Genomic DNA, 20,922 nt, shown 5'->3' on the forward strand with positions numbered 1-20,922 from the left:
GTACTTAATGAGAAATAAGGAAAACCACAGGAATACGACCCATATCGATCCCTACACAGCGCTGGTTCAGTGGTATCCTATATGTTTGTATCTATTTATTGGTATGTAATGCCTGTTTTTCTAAGCTAATTTATGGCCTTAGCTTAAAGGGGGATTGTATTGGGTGGAGTTTGCAATCATTGCATTCACATGGCTATTGTTCCTATTTAAAGTCTAGTTTACGGCTGGATAGCCATCGGCTGGTAGTGCTTCCATAGAAGTGCTGACATAAAAGTGTTATTATAAAAATAGCGTTATACCTGCGTTACACTGAAGGAAAACAGAAGGGAAACAACAACACACCAACACTACCACAAATGGTCTGCCTTAATGCCTCAAAAGTATGTAATTCATCTTATGCATATTATCTGTTTTTAAAAATCTATGAAAAGGCATCCCCAATCTGCTCACTACAGTTCTCTCTTATGCAAACTCATGTATGTTTCTTGATGTAATGATTTCTTGTAATTGTCATTGCATGTTTGGGGAAGTTGCTCGGTGAAACAGTTTATTATTGCATACTGACTGGTGTTTACCTCCTTTGAACATTTGCCCATTGTGGTCAGGTGTACTATATCTTTATATTTAGTAAGGTGTAGTCATGGTGTAAAGGACAGAGTATGATTACTGATTAGTAAAAGAAAACAAATACTGAGCAACATCCCCAAACAGGTAATTTCAACTTTAAACTTGTCATTTATTTTGTACGCTCTGGACATGGCTACTAATAACAAATGCACAGACAAAATTCTTAAAGCTATGTCTGCAAATGCTAAGAGCTTAGGAGACAAAATTCCAGAGCTAATTGCAATAATGACAAGGGATAACCTGGATTTTGTGTCAATTACAGAGTCTTGGTGCAATGAGAATCATGACTGGGACATAGCTATACCAGGATACAATTTATTTAGGAAGGATAGAATAGGAAGAATAGGAGGAGGGGTAGCAATGTATGTGAAAAAAAGCATAAATGCTACTTTACTACAAAATATTGAAGCCAAAACTGAGGCCCTTTGGGTCACCATAGAAACCAGGAAGAAGAACATTATTCGCATTCGGGTGATCTATAGACCACCAGGCCAGGGGCAGGATTTGGACAGGAACCTATTGTTGGACATCTCTAAAATGGCTTTAAAGGGAGAAGTCATAATCATGGGAGACTTTAATTTACCTGATGTAAATTGGGAGGGGTCTTTTGCAAGTTCAGCTACAAGTGGCAAATTTCTACATTCCTTACAGGGAGCATCTCTCAAGCAATTGGTGATGGAGCCCACTCGCAAAGACTCAATATTAGATCTAATTCTTACAAATGGTGATAGGATATCTGATATATATGTGGGTGAGCACCTGGGATCCAGTGATCATCAAGCAGTATGGTTTAGTATAAAGACAGGATCCAACTCCTGTCACACAAAACAAAGGTGTTGGATTTTAGAAATGCTGACTTTGCAAAAATGGGGAGATGTTTAAGTGATTAATTGGCGGACTGGAGGAACTTGGAAGGAGTGCAGGAGAGGTGGAAAAAACTGAAAAGTGCAATACTAAGTGCAACAGACCTTTGTATCAAACTGGTTAGGAAAAGCACCGGAAAAAGGAAGCCAGTGTGGTTCACAAAAGAAGTATCAACTAGTGTGAAAGCAAAAAAGATGGCTTTTAGGAAATACAAACAGACTCAAAATAATAACGACAAAGAGGTGTATCTGGACAGACGGAACGATGCTAAGAAAGTGATCAGACGTGCAAAGGCAGAAGCTGAGGAGAAAATGGCCCAGTCAGTAGATAAAGGGGGCAAAACTTTTTTTAAGTATACAGGTTGAGTATCCCATATCCAAATATTCCGAAATACGGAATATTCCGAAATACTGACTTTTTTGAGTGAGATTGAGATAGTGAAACCTTTGTTTTTTGATGGCTCAATGTACACAAACTTTGTTTAATACACAAAGTTATTAAAAATATTGTATTAATGACCTTCAGGCTGTGTGTATAAGGTGTATATGAAACTTAATTGAATTGTGTGAATGTAGACACACTTTGTTTAATGCACAAAGTTATAAAAAATATTGGCTAAAATTACCTTCAGGCTGTGTGTATAAGGTGTATATGTAACATAAATGCATTCTGTGCTTAGATTTAGGTCCCATCACCATGATATCTCATTATGGTATGCAATTATTCCAAAATACGGAAAAATCCCATATCCAAAATACCTCTGGTCCCAAGCATTTTGGATAAGGGAGACTCAACCTGTATAAGTGAAAGGAGAAAATCAAATGGAGGAATAATAAGACTTAAGACAGAGAGTGAGCATTTGGTGGAGGGAGACAAGGCAATAGCAGATCACCTAAATAATTATTTTTGCTCAGTATTTACTACAGAAGAAGGGATGGGCCACAGTTAAGTTGCAAGGATATTCATAAAAATAAGGTAGATGAAAATACATTTACAGAGGAGAAGGTCCTAACAGAACTTTCACAACTAAAAGTTGATAAATCAATGGGACCAGATGGGATACACCCAAGGATACTCAAAGAGCTAAAAGATGTGCTGGTTACACCTTTAACATAATTATTTAACTAGTCACTAAATACAGGTGCTATTCCAGAGGACTGGAAAAGAGCAAATGTAGTTCCACTGCACAAAAGTGGAAGCAAGGAAGAAGCAAGTAACTACAGACCAGTAAGCCTTACATCAGTAGTAGGGAAAGTAATGGAAAAACTATTAAAAGAAAGAGTAGTGGAATATCTTAAATCAAACAACTTACAGGATCCAAAACAGCAGGGATTTACTGGTGGTAGATCATGCCAAACAAATCTTATTGACTTTTTTAACTCTGTGACGAAAATAATAGATCAAGGGGGAGCTGTAGATGTAGCATATCTAGACTTTAGTAAGGCATTTGACACTGTCCCACATCGCAGACTGCTAAATAAACTTGAAAGCCTGGGGGTGGATTATAAATCAGTTAAATGGATAAGAACCTGGTTGCAGGATAGGAAACAGATAGTCATAGTTAATGGAGTGCAATCTATGGAGGGAAATGTTACCAGTGGAGTACCCCAGGGATCTGTACTTGGTCCAGTTCTCTTTAATATCTTTGTTGGTGACATTGCAGATGGTATTGAAGGGAAGATATGCCTTTTTGCAGATGATACAAAGATATGCAACAGGGTAGACACACCGGGAGGGGTAAAACAAATGATTAATGACCTACGTAGGCATGAGAAATGGTCAAGAACGTGGCAACTACAGTTTAATGCTAAAAAATGCAAAATCATGCACTTGGGTCTCAAAAACCCAAAGGCTAAATATAGTATCAAGGGTACTATAATGGAAACTACTGAGGAGGAAAGAGATTTATGAGTCACTGTTTCAAGTGACTCGAAGGCAGGAAAGCAATGCAACAAAGCAACGAGAAAGGCAAGTCAGATGCTTGGTTGCATAGGGAGAGGAATCAGTAGCAGGAAAAAAGAAGTGATAATGCCACTGTATAGGTCATTGGTACGGCCCCATCTGGAATACTGTGTCCAGTTCTGGAGACCCTATCTCCAGAAGGATATAAATACATTTGAGAGTGTACAAAGAAGGGCAACTAAAATGGTGCATGGCCTACATCACAAAACTTACCCGGAAAGGCTAAAAGATCTTAACATGTATAGTTTGGAGGAGAGAAGGGAAAGGGGGGACATGATAGAAACTTTCAAATATATCAAGGGTCTTAACAAAGTTCAGGAGGGAAACATTCTTCAAAGGAAAAGAAGGATTAGAACTCGAGGGCATACATTGAAACTGGAGGGGGGAGGTTCAGGGGAAATTTAAGGAAAAATTACTTCACAGAAAGGGTAGTGGATAAGTGGAATAGCCTCCCATCAGAGGCGGTAGAGGCTAAGACTGTAGGGCAATTTAAACATGCTTGGGACAGGCATATGAATATCCTTATAAAGAATTAAGGTTAAAAAAGGGTTGAGATTGCCTAAAGGATAAAATATAAAAGGGGCAGACTAGATGGGCCAAGTGGTTCTTATCTGCCGTCAAATTCTATGTTTCTATGTTTCTATGATTTCCTTCCCACGTTTGTTGTACTTCCTTCAAATGCTTCCCTTGTTGTTGAAGGATTCAGATTTAAAGATACTGAACCGGGCAATTAGCATTTTTATTTGGGCCGGCAAAAAACCCAGGTTTTCATTATTTAAACTATGTCAACCTGTCACTTCTGGAGGTATAAATTTACCCTGTGTTTGGAGCTACTCCCTAGCAGCTAACTACAGATACTGTATGCGGTGGATTGGATTGGTACCACAAATAATTATGCAACCCCTGAGTTAGAACAGACCTTTTTTCCTAATGTAGCTTTAGCTAGCCTCTTACACATGAAACCCTCTAACTCCCCCTCCACTATAGCCAACAACTTACTGCTGACCACTACCTGCACGGTCTGGCGACTTTCTCGCTCCTGCTTGGGCCTCTCATCACATAACACCATCTTTCTCCAACTTCCTCATGTCACCTATAGGGGCCCTTCTTCACATGCTTCATGGCAAAAGGGCGGACTCCGACTGGTTCATCACACTCTAAACGCAGATGGATCAAAAATGCTGTCCTTATCCCAATTGATGGAAAAGTATTCTTCATTGCATATACCCCTATTTTCATCTTTTCAAATACGAAGTTACGTTTCTGATGTGTTGTCCCACTCTGCTACTGCTAACGTCCATAATGACATTGATTCCTTGGTCAGAACTTCAGGAGATAGGGTTTGCTCCACAGTATTATTGTATTTCTACATCAAACGAAAACTTAATTTGGACACCTTACTAACGAGATGGCCAAATGGCCCATAGATTTGCCTGCTGTTTCCCTTAACTCACTTCTTACTGCGTTAGCTTGCCTTAACAAGATATTAGTATCCTCTTCATATGTGGAAATGCAATACAAACTCCTGCACAGAGCATATTATACCCCAAAATTACGGATGCTGATTGGTGCCTCTTCAGATTCACGATACTTTAAATGCACCACTCCTGATGCTGATCTATTTCACTGCATGTGGAGCTGTCCTGAGGTTCACAAATTTTGGTTCACAGTGTGTCAGTATTTAAGAGATGTCTATGATATTCTTTTCACCCCCACTACGGAATGGGCTTTGTGGGATATATACACTACCCCGGTAAAGACTAGGCCACATTTGGGACAACGATTGTTGTTGGCTAAATTTGCAGCAGCTACGAGAAAAACCATACTGTCCCAATGGATCTATTCTGATATCCTGACACTGTCTTTACTACTACCTCGACTTTCATACTTATTTCATATGGACTGGGTAAAAATGTCTCTTAATAAGGAACACAAAGTAGAAAAATTCTTTAATGTATGGTTGCCCCATGTCAGATCCTTGTCCCCTACTCTCCGTGACACACTACGGTCTGCAGTGTCTCTGACCTCATGGTATAATCTCGAAGTACTCACAGCTGGTCACCCTCCTTTTTAGTACCGTCGACTACCTATACACTCTTTTGCTCTTTTTACTGGTTACCTGATTGATGGAAGTATATTCATTACTGATGTATCCTTTTGCTAAGTAATTCCAGTGTTCTCCCTCAATTTTCTTTATTCATTTGTCGCAATGTCATAATGTGTCTTCTCTACATGTTTTACTGTTTGTATCCTTTTTTATTTGGAAACTGTATTCTTTTTCTGTGCAGTTCTCCAATAAAATATGTTTAAAAAAATATATATATATATACTTTTATATGTACATCCGATTCACTTTCCAAGTGAGTTTTGATACGTTCTATACCATTGATCTAGTAGCGAGGGCCTATTCATCTACCTTCCACTACTCTGGTTTATTAGGGTCCCTTTCAAGCACAATACAGTTACATTTCAATTCCCCCCACAAGGGTGTTATATATACAGTAAGTTTAAGTAGTACTACACATTGTGTTTTTATATTTTTTTTCATGCTCCTCTCTACCGGATGGAGACATCGTTGAAGAAGATACAGTACATCTCATCTCAATTCAATTCATTCTGGACTATTGGTTTGCATATCCATTACTTTACCTGCTATCATATGTGCCCATGTTGCCTGTGATCTAATTCAGGGCCGGTTCTAGACCTTGCGGCGCCCAGTGCGAAAGTTTCTTGTGGCGCCCCATCCTCCAGGTAAAATACAGTTGGTGCATGCCCCAAAACAGGGGCGTGGCTTCTTCATAGGGAAGGGGCGTGCCCACAGTTATCTCCCTGCACTTGTGCCCCGCTGTAGCTGTGCCCCCCAGCAGCTGTGCCCCCCAGCAGCTGTGCCCCCAGTTAATTTTCCCCCAGTAGCTGTTCCCCTTGTAGTAGTGCCACCTGTAGTTGTGCCCCTTGTAGCTGTGCCCCCAGTAGCAGTGCCCCATATAGTAGTGCCCCCAGTAGCTGTGCCCCTTGTAGCTGTGCCCCCAGTTGATTTGCACCCTGTAGCAGTGCCCCCAGTATGTGCCCCCTGGAGTTGTGTCCCCAGTAGTTGTGCCCCCCTGTAGATTTGCCCCAGTAGCTATGCCCCCAGTATTTGTGCCCCCCTGTAGCTGTGCCCCCAGTACCTGTTCCCCTGTAGTTGTGCCCTTTGTAGTTGTGCCCCTTGTAGCTGTGCCCCCAGTAGCTGTGCCCCCAGTTGATTTGCCCCCAGTAGCTGTTCCCCCTGTAGCATTGCCCCAGTATGTGCCCCCTGTAGATCTGCCCCCCAGTAACTGTGCCCCTTGTAGCTGTGCCTCCTGTATATGCCCCCTGTAGTAGTGCCCCCAGTATGTGCCCCCTGTAGTAGCACCGCTTTGAAACCCTAAAAAAAAAAAAACACAATACTTACCAGCCTTGCTCCTGCTTCGGGACTGCTGCTGCTACTGCTGTCTACGGGCGCCTGCTCCTCTCTATGGGAGAAACGTCATGACGTCTCTCCCATAGCAGCGCCGCACTGACACTAGGGGGTAAATTTTGACCTCTAGCGTCAGTCAGCGACGCTGGCTGTAGCGGGCGCATGCGGCGCTCGCTGCAGCCGGGGAGCAGGGAGGGGGGATTAGTAGCGGCTGTTGCCACGGCAGCGGCGCCCCGGGCAAAAAGCCTGCTTGCCCGTGGCAAGAGCCGCTACTGATCTAATTACTCCTTTGTTTATTTGGTTTATTGTTTCTACCTGTTTGGGCAGGTCTTAGGTTATCGAATTATATTATTTGAAAATGATCAATGCCTATTGTGAGAAGCAGAGGAGATGTGACCAGTGCTGTGTGGGTGTGGCCAGTGCCATATGGAAGTGTGCACACCCCCTACACTCTCAGCACCAATGTCTCTCTAAATAAGAAAAAGTAGATAAATTGCATCGTTTTCTGAGGAAAATAGAAATACAGTTTTAATACTTATAATTTATGGCCGACTGTGTGGCTAGCTAGGCGAATGGTCATTATCATGCTGTTATATTGATGAACCTGTTTTTATGTGGAGGCCTGGAGCTGTAGTCCCATCAACCTTATTGTTAATCTGGCCCCGTCCAGGGGATGCAAGGCTGATGGAATTGCCATTCCAGCTGTTAGTGAGCAGTGCCTTAGCTTATTGTAACTGACAGTGCCTAATACCAATGGAAAACAGTAGGTTTTGGTCTAGAGCGCAACAATATCATGGGCACCCCCCTCTCCTTTGGTTGCTTCAGTCTTGAACCTCAGTAGCAAGCTGTAATTCTAAAGTGGCTGTGCTCTAAAGTGACTGTGTATGGGGGGCACGCTGCTGGATGCTGCGCTATACTTTGCTGTATTGGCTGTGCTGTGTCCAGACTTACAAGGGGCTGTGCTCTAAAGTGACTATGTATAAGGGTCATGCTGCACCCTGCTGTATCCTGCACTGTACTCTGCTGTATTGGCTGTGCTGAGAGTCCAGACTCACAAGTAGCTGTGCTGTATTTAAAGTGACTCTGTGTAGGGGGCAGGCTGCACACTGCTGTATGATCCATGCTGTTTGAACCGAGCTGCAAGTTAAAAAAACAGAAAAAAATATATCTGTGTATACAAAGTTAAGTTCTACTGTTTGATGCGCTTTACTCTAATACGCTTTGTTCATGTGCATCTATAAGCTCTGTGGCTCCATATAGTTTGAACCGAGCTGCAAGTTCAAAAACAGAAATAAAAAAAAATATATATACAGGCCCGGTGCTAGGGTGTTCAGCGCCGCCTGCAAACTATAAATTTGCACCCTCCCATACTTAACAAAGGGACAGCGCACATAATGAGGGGGCAGTGACACTTATACACATAATGCTCACTGTAGTAGTCCCGCTTATACACACAATGAACCCTGTAGTAGTGACGCTTATACATGTAATGCCCACTGGTGTATCTATAATGGGTGCAGTGTGTGCGGTGCACACGTGCCCCTGGCTCCAGAGGGGGCCCACACCACACACACTGCACCCATTTTTCCTATACTTACCTTACCGGCGTCCATCGGTGACCATGTGGGCCCCCTCCTCTCCCGTAGCCGGCCATCACCACTGCTAGCGCACTGAGCACTAGAGACTCTGGCACAGTGCCAGAGTCTACAGCGCAGGCCTCCAAAAAAATGGTGCGGCAACCATTTTTCGGATGCTCTGTAGTCTCTGGCACTGTGCCAGAGTCTCACTGCTCATAGCGCTAACAGCGGCGGCGGCCAGCTACGGGAGAGGAGGGGGCCCACACACGGTCTGCACACAGGTCCCCTCCTCTTTAGAGACGCCTCTGGTAATGCCCCCTGTAGTAGTGATGCTTACACAGGTAACTCCCCCTGCAGCAGTGACGCTTATACAAGACTCCCCCAGTACCAGTGACACTTACACGCATAACGCCCCCTGTAGCAGTGACGCTTACACGCATAACGCCCCCTGTAGCAGTGACGCTTACACACGTAACACCCCCTGTACCAGTGACTCTTACACACATTGTGCCACAGAGTCACACATACACACACACACACACAGATACACACACACACACTGTACATACATTACACACCTACACAGTCACACATACATATACACAGATACTGTATACATATATACACATACACACAAACACACACACACTTACCTAAAGAAGTATGGCAGGCTGGAGATGTAGCAGCTCATCCTCCTCTGTAGCAGGGGGTTGCAGCCTGTTGCTGTGTAGCTCTGCCCCTTATTTCCCTGTAGCTCCACCCCCTTTGGGTGCCGCACGGCCACTGCACTGTCACAGGGGAAGGGAGGTGAGTGGAGGCTTCATCCTGCCAGCCCTGCAGTACTGTACAAGCAGCAGTCGTACCTCTCTATAGTGAGTTGGTGACACGGAAGCTGTCCATCGCAGAGGCCAGGAAATCTTCGTCTTACAACAGAAAGCTCTGACCTCTTCCATCCCCTTAAAAAGTGGTGACTCGCCTCCATTTTCAATCACTGACAGTCTGCTGCCGACCTGCTTCCAACATTGCAGGACCCGTCTGCGCATGCACAAAAAGAGTCCTGCACATGCGCAAAGTACCGAACATCCATACTTTGCGCATTATAGCTTTATAATAAACCACACCTGAATGACCCCTGTGATGTAGCGCAACATATAAGGGGACTGTGGTGGTGATGTTGTATGTAATGTAATACAGCATATAGGGGGGATGTAGTGCAGTGATGTTATGTAGTGGGGAAAATGCTGCTGTGGAGGGGGCATGACAATGAGACACTACAGGCATTTGTGGTACACAAGAGGGCATGTGGGAAAAACGCTGCTGTGGAGTGAACACAGCCACGGATGCTCATTGCATTAATGTACTAACTGCCTTGATGGGGGGCCCAAAGCATATGTTTGCACCTGGGCCCACTACTCGCTAGTTCCTACACTGCATCATCCTTGAGCACCCCTGATCTTGCTTTCAGCGGACCCCGTGTTGAAAAACCTGGGTTCCCCTTTCACACTGCAGCCGACCCAGGTTGGACCCGAGAATAACCTGGGTCACAACCTGGACGCACAACCCCGGGTTGACCTTTTCACACTGAGCCAGACCCAGGCTCACCCCAGCAATATCCCGGGTGTGAAAGGGGTTTGTTGTTTTTTTTAAGTTATCATAGAAATAAAATGTATTAATAATTGATTTTACTCCACTGTATTTTACTCCAAACAAATTTGCTGGCGATATCCATTTGGTGTATTGGATGAGAAAAAAAATCCTTTAAAAAATAGTGATGAAGTAACTTCTGAAGTAGATGAAAATTCCCTGTACTGAGTTGACCACTCCCTTACAGTAGTTGTAGGACTCAACTCTGACAGGAGTGTTCATGGCTAAGTTCACATTACCAATAATTTCCCCGATGATGACATCAGAATGAGTAATAGTGCCAATAAATCAATAAGAGAATGTCATAAATAGTACATGTAATTTCTGATTACATTATTGTGCATAGTATCACTAGGGATCACAAAGAATAAATTCACTAATTTCCCAGCAATGGATTGACTGATTTGTAAACCCTTATTATTATTATTATTATTATTATTATTATTATTATTAATAATAATAATAATAATAATAATAATAATATTTCTATAGCACTTTTCTCTTAATAGGACTCAAAGGGGGGTATCCTATTAGCTGCAATATCGCGGTTTAGCAATAAATTATCGTAAATGCGATGATTTGGTATTCTATTAGCAGTGACAAGTTATCGCCAATAAGTCTCCATAGAGATTTCTCTTCACCATCTCAGAGCTGGTAATAAGGAGTGCAAAATCCCTATTTTAAGTTAAAAATGTCGGGATTTGGTTCAGAACCCCTGGGGCTCCCCCGCCCCCTATAACTAATTAAGCACTTAAAATATTTAAATTATTTTTAATTAGTTAATGATGACATTGGCTAATTAAAAATAAATTGGGGTACAAGGTATGGAACAGGTATTTGGGGGTCCTTTATGTGTGGGACAACTGTTTTTAGGCTTGCAGGTGGGAGTAATTGGTCCGTTCCACATTTTCTTTGTAAGTCCTCTATAATGCCCCAAATATATCAAATATATATATGTATATATATATATATATATATACACACACACACACCCATTTTTATGTGGATCACATTTATTGAGAGAACTTATTTTGCTGGAAAAAAAATAGCTATCATTTTTCAGCATTTAAAACAAAAATCCATATAACAGCCATTTGACCTGATTTAATGACACCGATTAGTTATATTAAGGTAACTAATAGACTTATATAATGTTTTCCTATGTTAGTTTGGCATTTTTGGGGGTACAGGCACATTTCCCCACTTTTTTTCTATGCTTTTGCCGACTAGATTTACTGTGCGATTGCTGTTTTCGCCAAATTGTAATAGGACAGGTGCGATAAACGGGAGTGCGCGGGCTAGGATAACCTGATTTTTCGGGAGATAGGTGCCATAACATTAGCCGTGATCGTAGATCGCGTTATCACAGATAATAGGATTCTCCCCAAAGTGCTTTACATTTGCCTTTACAGCACAAAATACAAAACAAGCTTAACAGTGGTTATTAGTAGTGATGAACGGGTTCGGTTCCTCGGAATCCGAACCCCACCGAACTTCACCCATTTTACATGGGTCCGAGGCAGACTCGGATACTCCAGTATTGCTCGGTTAACCCGAGTTCGCCCGAACGTCATCATCCCGCTGTCGGATTCTCGCGAGATTCGGATTCTATATAAGGAGCCGCGCGTTGCCACCATTTTTCACTCGTGCATTGGAAATGATAGTGAGAGGACGTGGCTGGCGTCCTCTCACTTTGTTTCAGAACTTTCAGGGGGCTGCAAATATCTTTATTCTGGGGACCAGCAGTATTATAGGAGGAGTACAGTGCAGAGTTTTGCTGACCAGTGACCACAAGTATTATACGTTCTCTGCCTGAAAAACGCTCTATATCTGTGCTCAGTGTGCTGCATATATCTGTGCTCACACTGCTTTATTGTGGGGACTGGGGACCAGCAGTATTATATAGGAGGAGTACAGTGCAGAGTTTTGCTGACCAGTGACCACCAGTATTATACGTTCTCTGCCTGAAAAACGCTCCATATCTGTGCTCAGTGTGCTGCATATATCTGTGCTCACACTGCTTTATTGTGGGGACTTGGGACCAGCAGTATTATATAGGAGGAGTACAGTGCAGAGTTTTGCTGACCAGTGACCACCAGTATTATACGTTCTCTGCCTGAAAAACGCTCCATATCTGTGCTCAGTGTGCTGCATATATCTGTGCTCACACTGCTTTATTGTGGGGACTGGGGACCAGCAGTATTATATAGGAGGAGTACAGTGCAGAGTTTTGCTGACCAGTGACCACCAGTATTATACGTTCTCTGCCTGAAAAACGCTCCATATCTGTGCTGCATTGTAGTATATAGTAGGAGTACAGTGCATAATTTTGCTGACCACCAGTATATAATATATAGGAGTACGGTACAGAAGGCCACTGCTCTACCTACCTCTGTGTCGTCAAGTATACTATCCATCCATACCTGTGGTGTATTTCAGTTTTGCACAGTTTGCTGACCACCAGTATATAATATATAGCAGTACGGTACAGTAGGCCACTGCTCTACCTACCTCTGTGTCGTCAAGTATACTATCCATCCATACCTGTGGTGCATTTCAGTTTTGCACAGTTTGCTGACCACCAGTATATAATATATAGCAGTCCGGTACAGTAGGCCACTGCTCTACCTACCTCTGTGTCGTCAAGTATACTATCCATCCATACCTGTGGTGCATTTCAGTTTTGCACAGTTTGCTGACCACCAGTATATAATATATAGCAGTACGGTACAGTAGGCCACTGCTCTACCTACCTCTGTGTCGTCAAGTATACTATCCATCCATACCTGTGGTGCATTTCAGTTTTGCACAGTTTGCTGACCACCAGTATATAATATATAGCAGTACGGTACAGTAGGCCACTGCTCTACCTACCTCTGTGTCGTCAAGTATACTATCCATCCATACCTGTGGTGCATTTCAGTTGTGCGCAGTATATATAGTAGTAGGCCATTGCTATTGATACTGGCATATAATTCCACACATTAAAAAATGGAGAACAAAAATGTGGAGGGTAAAATAGGGAAAGATCAAGATCCACTTCCACCTCGTGCTGAAGCTGCTGCCACTAGTCATGGCCGAGACGATGAAATGCCATCAACGTCATCTGCCAAGGCCGATGCCCAATGTCATAGTAGAGAGCATGTAAAATCCAAAACACAAAAGTTCAGTAAAATGACCCAAAAATCAAAATTAAAAGCGTTTGAGGAGAAGCGTAAACTTGCCAATATGCCATTTACGACACGGAGTGGCATGGAACGGCTGAGGCCCTGGCCTATGTTCATGGCTAGTGGTTCAGCTTCACATGAGGATGGAAGCACTCATCCTCTCGCTAGAAAACTGAAAAGACTTAAGCTGGCAAAAGCACAGCAAAGAACTGTGCGTTCTTCTAAATCACAAATCCCCAAGGAGAGTCCAATTGTGTCGGCTGCGATGCCTGACCTTCCCAACACTGGACGGGAAGAGGTGGCGCCTTCCACCATTTGCACGCCCCCTGCAAGTGCTGGAAGGAGCACCCGCAGTCCAGTTACTGATAGTCAAATTAAAGATGTCACTGTTGAAGTACACCAGGATGAGGATATGGGTGTTGCTGGCGCTGAGGAGGAAATTGACAAGGAGGATTCTGACGGTGAGGTGGTTTGTTTAAGTCAGGCACCCGGGGAGACACCTGTTGTCCGTGGGACGAATATGGCCATTGACATGCCTGGTCAAATTACAAAAAAAAATCACCTCTTCGGTGTGGAATTATTTTAACACAAATGCGGACAACAGGTGTCAAGCCGTGTGTTGCCTTTGTTAAGCTGTAATAAGTAGGGGTAAGGACGTTAACCACCTCGGAACATCCTCCCTTATACGTCACCTGCAGCGCATTCATCATAAGTCAGTGACAAGTTCAAAAACTTTGGATGACAGCGGAAGCAGTCCACTGACCACTAAATCCCTTCCTCTTGTAACCAAGCTCCTGCAAACCACACCACCAACTGCCTCAGTGTCAATTTCCTCCTTAGGCAGGAACGCCAATAGTCCTGCAGGCAATGTCACTGGAAAGTCTGACGAGTCCTCTCCTGACTGGGATTCCTCCGATGGATCCTTGAGTGTAACGCCTACTGCTCCTGGCTCTGCTGTTGTTGCTACTGGGAGTCGATCATCATCCCAGAGGGGAAGTCGGAAGACCACTTGTACTACTTCCAGTAAACAATTGACTGTCCAACAGTCCTTTGCGAGGAAGATGAAATATCACAGCAGTCATCCTGCTGCAAAGCGGATAACTCAGGCCTTGGCAGCCTGGGCGGTGAGAAACGTGTTTCCGTTATCCACCGTTAATTCACAGGCAACTACAGACTTGAGGTACTGTGTCCCCGGTACCAAATACCATCTAGGTTCCTCTAGGCAGGCGATACCGAAAATGTACACAGACCTCAGAAAAAGAGTCACCAGTGTCCTAAAAAATGCAGTTGTACCCAATGTCCACTTAACCACGGACATGTGGACAAGTGGAGCAGGGCAGACTCAGGACTATATGACTGTGCCAGTCCACTGGGTAGATGTATTGCCTCCCGCAGCAAGAACAGCAGCGGCGGCACCAGTAGCAGCATCTCGCAAACGCTAACTCGTTCCTAGACAGGCTACGCTTTGTATCACCGCTTTCCAGAAGAGGCACACAGCTGACAACCTCTTACGGAAACTGAGGAACATCATCGCAGAATGGCTTACCCCAAATGGACTCTCCTGGGGATTTGTGACATCGGACAACGCCAGGAATATTGTGCGTGCATTACATCTGGGCAAATTCCAGCACGTCCCATGTTTTGCACATACATTGAATTTGGTGGTGCAGAATTATTGAAAAAAGGACAGGGGTGTGCAAGAGATGCTGTCGGTGGCCCGTAGAATTGCGGGCCACTTTCGGTATTCAGCCACCGCGTGCCGAAGACTGGAGCACCAGCAAACAGTCCTGAACCTGCCCTGCCATCATCTGAAGCAAGAGGTGGTAACGAGGTGGAATTCAACCCTCTATATGCTTAAGAGGATGGAGGAGCAGCAAAAGGCCATTCAAGCCTATACATCTGCCTACGATATAGGCAAAGGAGGGGGAATGCACCTGACTCAAGCGCAGTGGAGAATTATTTCAACGTTGTGCAAGGTTCTGCAACCCTTTGAACTTGCCACACGTGAAGTCAGTTCAGACACTGCCAGCCTGAGTCAGGTCATTCCCCTCATCAGGCTTTTGCAGAAGAAGCTGGAGACATTGAAGGAGGAGCTAAAACAGAGCGATTCCGCTAGGCATGTGGGACTTGTGGATGGAGCCCTTAATTCGCTTAACCAGGATTCACGGGTGGTCAATCTGTTGAAATCAGAGCACTACATTTTGGCCACCGTGCTCGATCCTAGATTTAAAACCTACGTTGGATCTCTCTTTCCGGCAGACACAAGTCTGCAGAGGTTCAAAGACCTGCTGGTGAGAAAATTGTCAAGTCAAGCGGAACGTGACCCGTCAACAGCTCCTCCTTCACATTCTCCCGCAACTGGGGGAGCGAGGAAAAGGCTAAGAATTCCAATCCCACCCGCTGGCGGTGATGCAGGGCAGTCTGGAGCGAGTGCTGACATCTGGTCCGGACTGAAGGACCTGCCAACGATTACTGACATGTCGTATACTGTCACTGCATACGATTCTCTCACCATTGAAAGAATGGTGGAGGATTATATGAGTGACCGCATCCAAGTAGGCACGTCAGACAGTCCGTACGTATACTGGCAGAAAAAAGAGGCAATTTGGAGGCGCTTGCAGAAACTGGCTTTATTTTACCTAAGTTGCCCACCCTCCAGTGTGTACTCTGAAAGAGTGTTTAGTGCAGCCGCTCACCTTGTCAGCAATCGGCGTACGAGGTTACTTCCAGAAAATGTGGAGAAGATGATGTTCATCAAAATGAATTATAATCTGTCACACACCAGAGGCAGCGGCCGCCGCGCATACCCCTGCGTGTCTGCTGGTCCGTCTGGCGGCCCCCGCCTCCGTCGGTCATCGGGTCCCGGCGTCTGGCTGGCGCTGCTCCCGGCGGTTCCCCGGAGTGTGGGCGCCGCCATTGCACCCGGCGTCACGTGGGCGGGAGTGGGTGGCGTCACAGAACCGCTCCACCAATCCTGTTACGGTGGGAGATTCAAAACCAGACGCCGGGCAGAGCTCCGGCGCCTGAGTATCGTCGCTTTTGAGGTGATCTCCAGTGCTCCTGTGACCGCTGTGCTACCTCCTAGAGTTTCCAGCATCCAGTCAACTTTCCCAGCATATCGTGCTGCTCGCTCACCTAGTCTCCAGTGTCTTTAAACATCGCTCACAAGTTCTTCAATCATCAGCGTCTTTGAACACTGCTCACAAAATCTTCAGTGCCTTATATCATTGCTCACAAGTTCTTCATTCACCAGTGTCTTTATCATCGCTCACAAGTTCTTCATTCACCAGTGTCTTTATCATCGCTCACAAGTTCTACATTCATCAGTGTCTTTATCATCGCTCACAAGTTCTTCATTCATCAGTGTCTTTATCATCGCTCACAAGTTCCTCATTCATCGGTGTCTTTAAACATCGCTCACAAGTTCTTCATTAATCAGTGTCTTTATCATCGCTCACAAGTTCTTCATTCATCAGTGTCTTTATCATCGCTCACAAGTTCTTCATTCACCAGTGTCTTTATCATCGCTCACAAGTTCTTCATTAATCAGTGTCTTTATCATCGCTCACAAGTTCTTCATTCACCAGTGTCTTTATCATCGCTCACAAGTTCTTCATTCATCAGTGTCTTTATCATCGCTCACAAATTCTTCATTCATCAGTGTCATTAAACATAGCTCACAAGTTCTTCAATCATCAGTGTCTAAAACATCGCTCACAAATTCTTCAGTGTCTTTTAACATCGCTCACTAGCTCTTCATTCACCAGTGACTTTAAACATCGCTCACGAATTCTTTAGTGTCTTTCACCATCGCTCACAAGTTCTTTATTCATGTATCTCTAAACATCGCTCACAAATTCTTCAGTAGCCTTTGACATTGCCCACCAGTCCTCTTTCTTCCATGTGTTGCTGTATTGCTCCCTTCCCTAAATAAAGTTCTTCAGCATTTCTTCATCAAACACAATTGTCAGAGTCCTGTATGAGGAAAACCTATATCCGGCCTTCTCTGCTCCGACCCAGCTGTGGTGCCTCTTCCCGACCATCGGAGGAGCCCCCGAGTTCACAACACTCCCAATCCAGGTCAGTGACAGTATACTCAGGGCCCATGGACCCGGGGGATCGGAACCCAGAGGCAAGTGCCATCCAGGACTTGGTTTCCCGAGTTCAGAGTCAGGAGGCTGCACAGAGCCAGGTGATGCAGTATCTCCAGGAATTATCCGGCCGGCTGGATCAAATTCAGGCTTCTCTGGCTTCAGTAGTTCCGGCTCCAGCTCCAGTGCCCGCTCCAGTGGTTGTCCCTAGTAATGTTCAATCCTTGTCTGGAACTAGGTCACGCCTTCAGCTTCCCACTCCCTCTCGCTATAATGGGAATCCAAAGAATTGCCGTGGTTTTCTCAACCAATGCGAGGTGCATTTTGAACTTCTTTCGCACAACTTCCCCACGGAACGGTCCAAGGTGGCGTACATTATTTCCTTACTGGAAGGTTCAGCGTTGGATTGGGTGTCACCATTGTGGGAGCGATCTGATCCTTTGGTTTCTAGTTACACCAATTTCATTGCGTCATTTCGAAGGATCTTTGATGAGCCCGGCAGAACGACCGCTGCTTCTTCAGACTTGCTCCGAGTCCGACAAGGCTCCCGTTCAGTGGGGCAGTATGTGATTCACTTCCAGACCATAGCTTCAGAACTACGCTGGAATAATGATGCTCTCCGGGCTGCCTTTTGGAACGGGCTCTCCGACCGCCTAAAGGACGAACTGATCACTAGGGATCTGCCAGATTCCTTAGAACAGTTGATCTCACTCTGTGTAAAGGTGGATCTTCGCATGCAGGAATGGGGTGGCGAACGTAGTCGGTCAGATCGATCCAGATTCCAGTCTCTCCCATCTAAGCAAACGGTTACTCCAGGTCCAGACGAACCCATGCAAATCAATCGATCTCGGCTGTCCCCGGAAGAACGACAGCGACGTCGTGAGGGTAGACTCTGCCTCTACTGTGGAGCCACGGATCATTTTCTCAAGTTCTGCAAGTCCCGTCCGGGAAACGGGCAGTCCTAGCTTGTTCCGGAGGAGTCGAGTTAGGAATTACATCTAAACCTTCTCCGACAGTGGACTGTTTACTCTCCGTGTCTCTGTTTTCTGAGTCAATAGCCAAACCTGTTAAAGCTTTGCTGGACTCTGGGGCTGCAGGGAATTTTGTTTCCCTTTCTTGTGTCCAGAACTTAGGTTTACAGTTACAGTCTGTCAGACGGCCTATTACGTTGACCGCCATCAATGGTACCCAAATTTCTAATGGTCTTATTACCAGTCGCACAGTGCCAATCAGGCTGCAGGTGGGAGCTCTGCATCAAGAACATTTGGAGTTCCTAGTGATTCGGGAGATGCCCCATGATCTGGTTTTAGGTCTTCCTTGGCTTAAAATTCACAACCCTCACGTCGACTGGAAGTCGTCACAAATACTGTCCTGGAGTTCTTTTTGTCATTCTAATTGTCTCACTCCTGTCTACCCGCTCCGGGTATCTTCCAAGTCGGAGATCTATCGGGAGTTCACAGATGTCTTTTCGGAGCAGGCGGCTGATCAGTTACTACCCCATAGACCCTGGGACTGTCCCATTGAGCTCATCCCAGGGAAAATGCCACCCCGGGGACGTACTTACCCCTTGTCTTTACCCGAGACCCAAGCTATGTCGGACTACATCAAGTCTAATTTGCTGAAAGGATTCATTCGCCCCTCTACCTCCCCGGCGGGAGCAGGTTTCTTTTTTGTGAAGAAGGACGGAGGGTTAAGACCATGTATTGACTATCGGGGCTTAAACGATATCACCGTTACGAACAAATACCCTTTGCCGCTCATCACGGAGCTATTTGATAGGGTTCGCGGAGCCCACGTCTTCACTAAGCTCGATTTAAGGGGAGCCTATAATTTGATACGCATCCGACAGGGGGACGAATGGAAGACGGCCTTCAATACCAGGGACGGGCATTATGAATATTTGGTAATGCTGTTTGGCCTCAGCAATTCCCCTGCTGTTTTCCAGGGATTTGTGAATGAGATATTCCGGGACATGTTATACCTAAGCGTAGTGGTATATTTGGATGACATTCTGATATTTTCTAAGAATCTCACAGAGCACAGAGTACAGGTCAAGGAAGTACTTCTTCGCCTACGAAGGAATCATCTCTACGGCAAGATTTACAAATGAACCTTTGAGGTCTCTTCTATTCCATTTCTTGGCTATGTCATCTCAGGTACGGAGCTCCGCATGGATCCGGAAAAACTCACTGCCATTCGGGACTGGACTCAGCCTCTCTCCTTGAAAGCGGTACAAAGCTTTCTGGGTTTTGCAAATTACTACCGGAAATTCACAAAGGGATTCTCTACCATTGTGGCACCTATTACTGCCCTAACCAAAAAGGGGTGTGACCCACTGGTCTTCTGAAGCGGTAGCAGCATTCGCCCGGTTGAAAGCAGCCTTTATGTCCGCTCCGGTACTCCAGCAACCGAATTTTTCAAAACCATTCTTCTTGGAGGTCGATGCTTCCTCTGTAGGCATCGGTGCCGTACTTTCCCAGTACTCCTCTGATGGGAAGTTACATCCATGTGGGTTCCATTCTCGCAAGTTCTCTCCCGCTGAACGAAACTACACCATTGGAGACCAGGAACTTCTGGCGATAAAATCTGCCCTAGAAGAATGGAGGTACTTATTGGAAGGTGCTAAACATCTAATTACGATTTACACCGATCACAAGAACTTGCTGTATCTCAAGACGGCCCAGTGCTTGAATCCCCATTAAGCTAGATGGGCGCTCTTCTTCACTCGTTTCTCGTTCATCATTAAGTACTGGGCCGGGACTTTTAACACTAAGGCTGATGCTCTATCTTGTTCCTTAACAGCCTCGGATGAAGAAAATTTAGTTGAAAAGGCTTTGATTCTCAGTCCAGTCTCTATTTCAGCAGCTCCTACCACTCTGGGTCCTCCTCCTGGAAGAATGTCTGTACCAGCTAAATTTCGACCGAAATTGTTGCAGTGGGCTCATATCTCCAAGTTTTCCGGTCACCCTGGAGTTCAAAAAATGTGGGAATTTCTACGAAGGTCATACTGGTGGTATACTATGAAGAAGGATATACAGGATTTTGTCAACTCATGTCCTCAATGTGCTCAGCACAAAACTCTTCGTCTGCCTCCTGCGGGGTTGCTTCATCCACTGTCCATTCCTAAGAGACCTTGGATCCATATTTCGATGGACTTTGTTACCGAATTGCCCTTCTCCAAGGGTCATAATACCATCTGGGTGATTGTTGACCGCTTTTCTAAAATGGCACATTTTATTCCATTGACCAGGTTACCATCAGCTCCCAAGTTGGCTTCTTTATTCATTCGTGAACACTTCCGCCTGCACGGGTTACCTCAGGAGATAGTCTCTGATCGGGGGGTGCAGTTCACGGCAAGGTTCTGGAGGGCCCTCTGCTCTGCCTTACAAATAAAGCTCAAGTTCTCATCTGCTTACCATCCTCAAACCAATGGGCAAACTGAACGCGTCAATCAAGATTTAGAGACTTTTCTCCACGTTTATCTCTCTCCTTCGCAAGACAATTGGGTGGAACTGTTACCCTGGGCCAAGTTTGCCCATAATCATCTGCACCAC

Source organism: Pseudophryne corroboree, chromosome 3 (assembly GCF_028390025.1).
Source record: "Pseudophryne corroboree isolate aPseCor3 chromosome 3, aPseCor3.hap2, whole genome shotgun sequence".
Lineage (NCBI taxonomy): Eukaryota > Metazoa > Chordata > Amphibia > Anura > Myobatrachidae > Pseudophryne > Pseudophryne corroboree.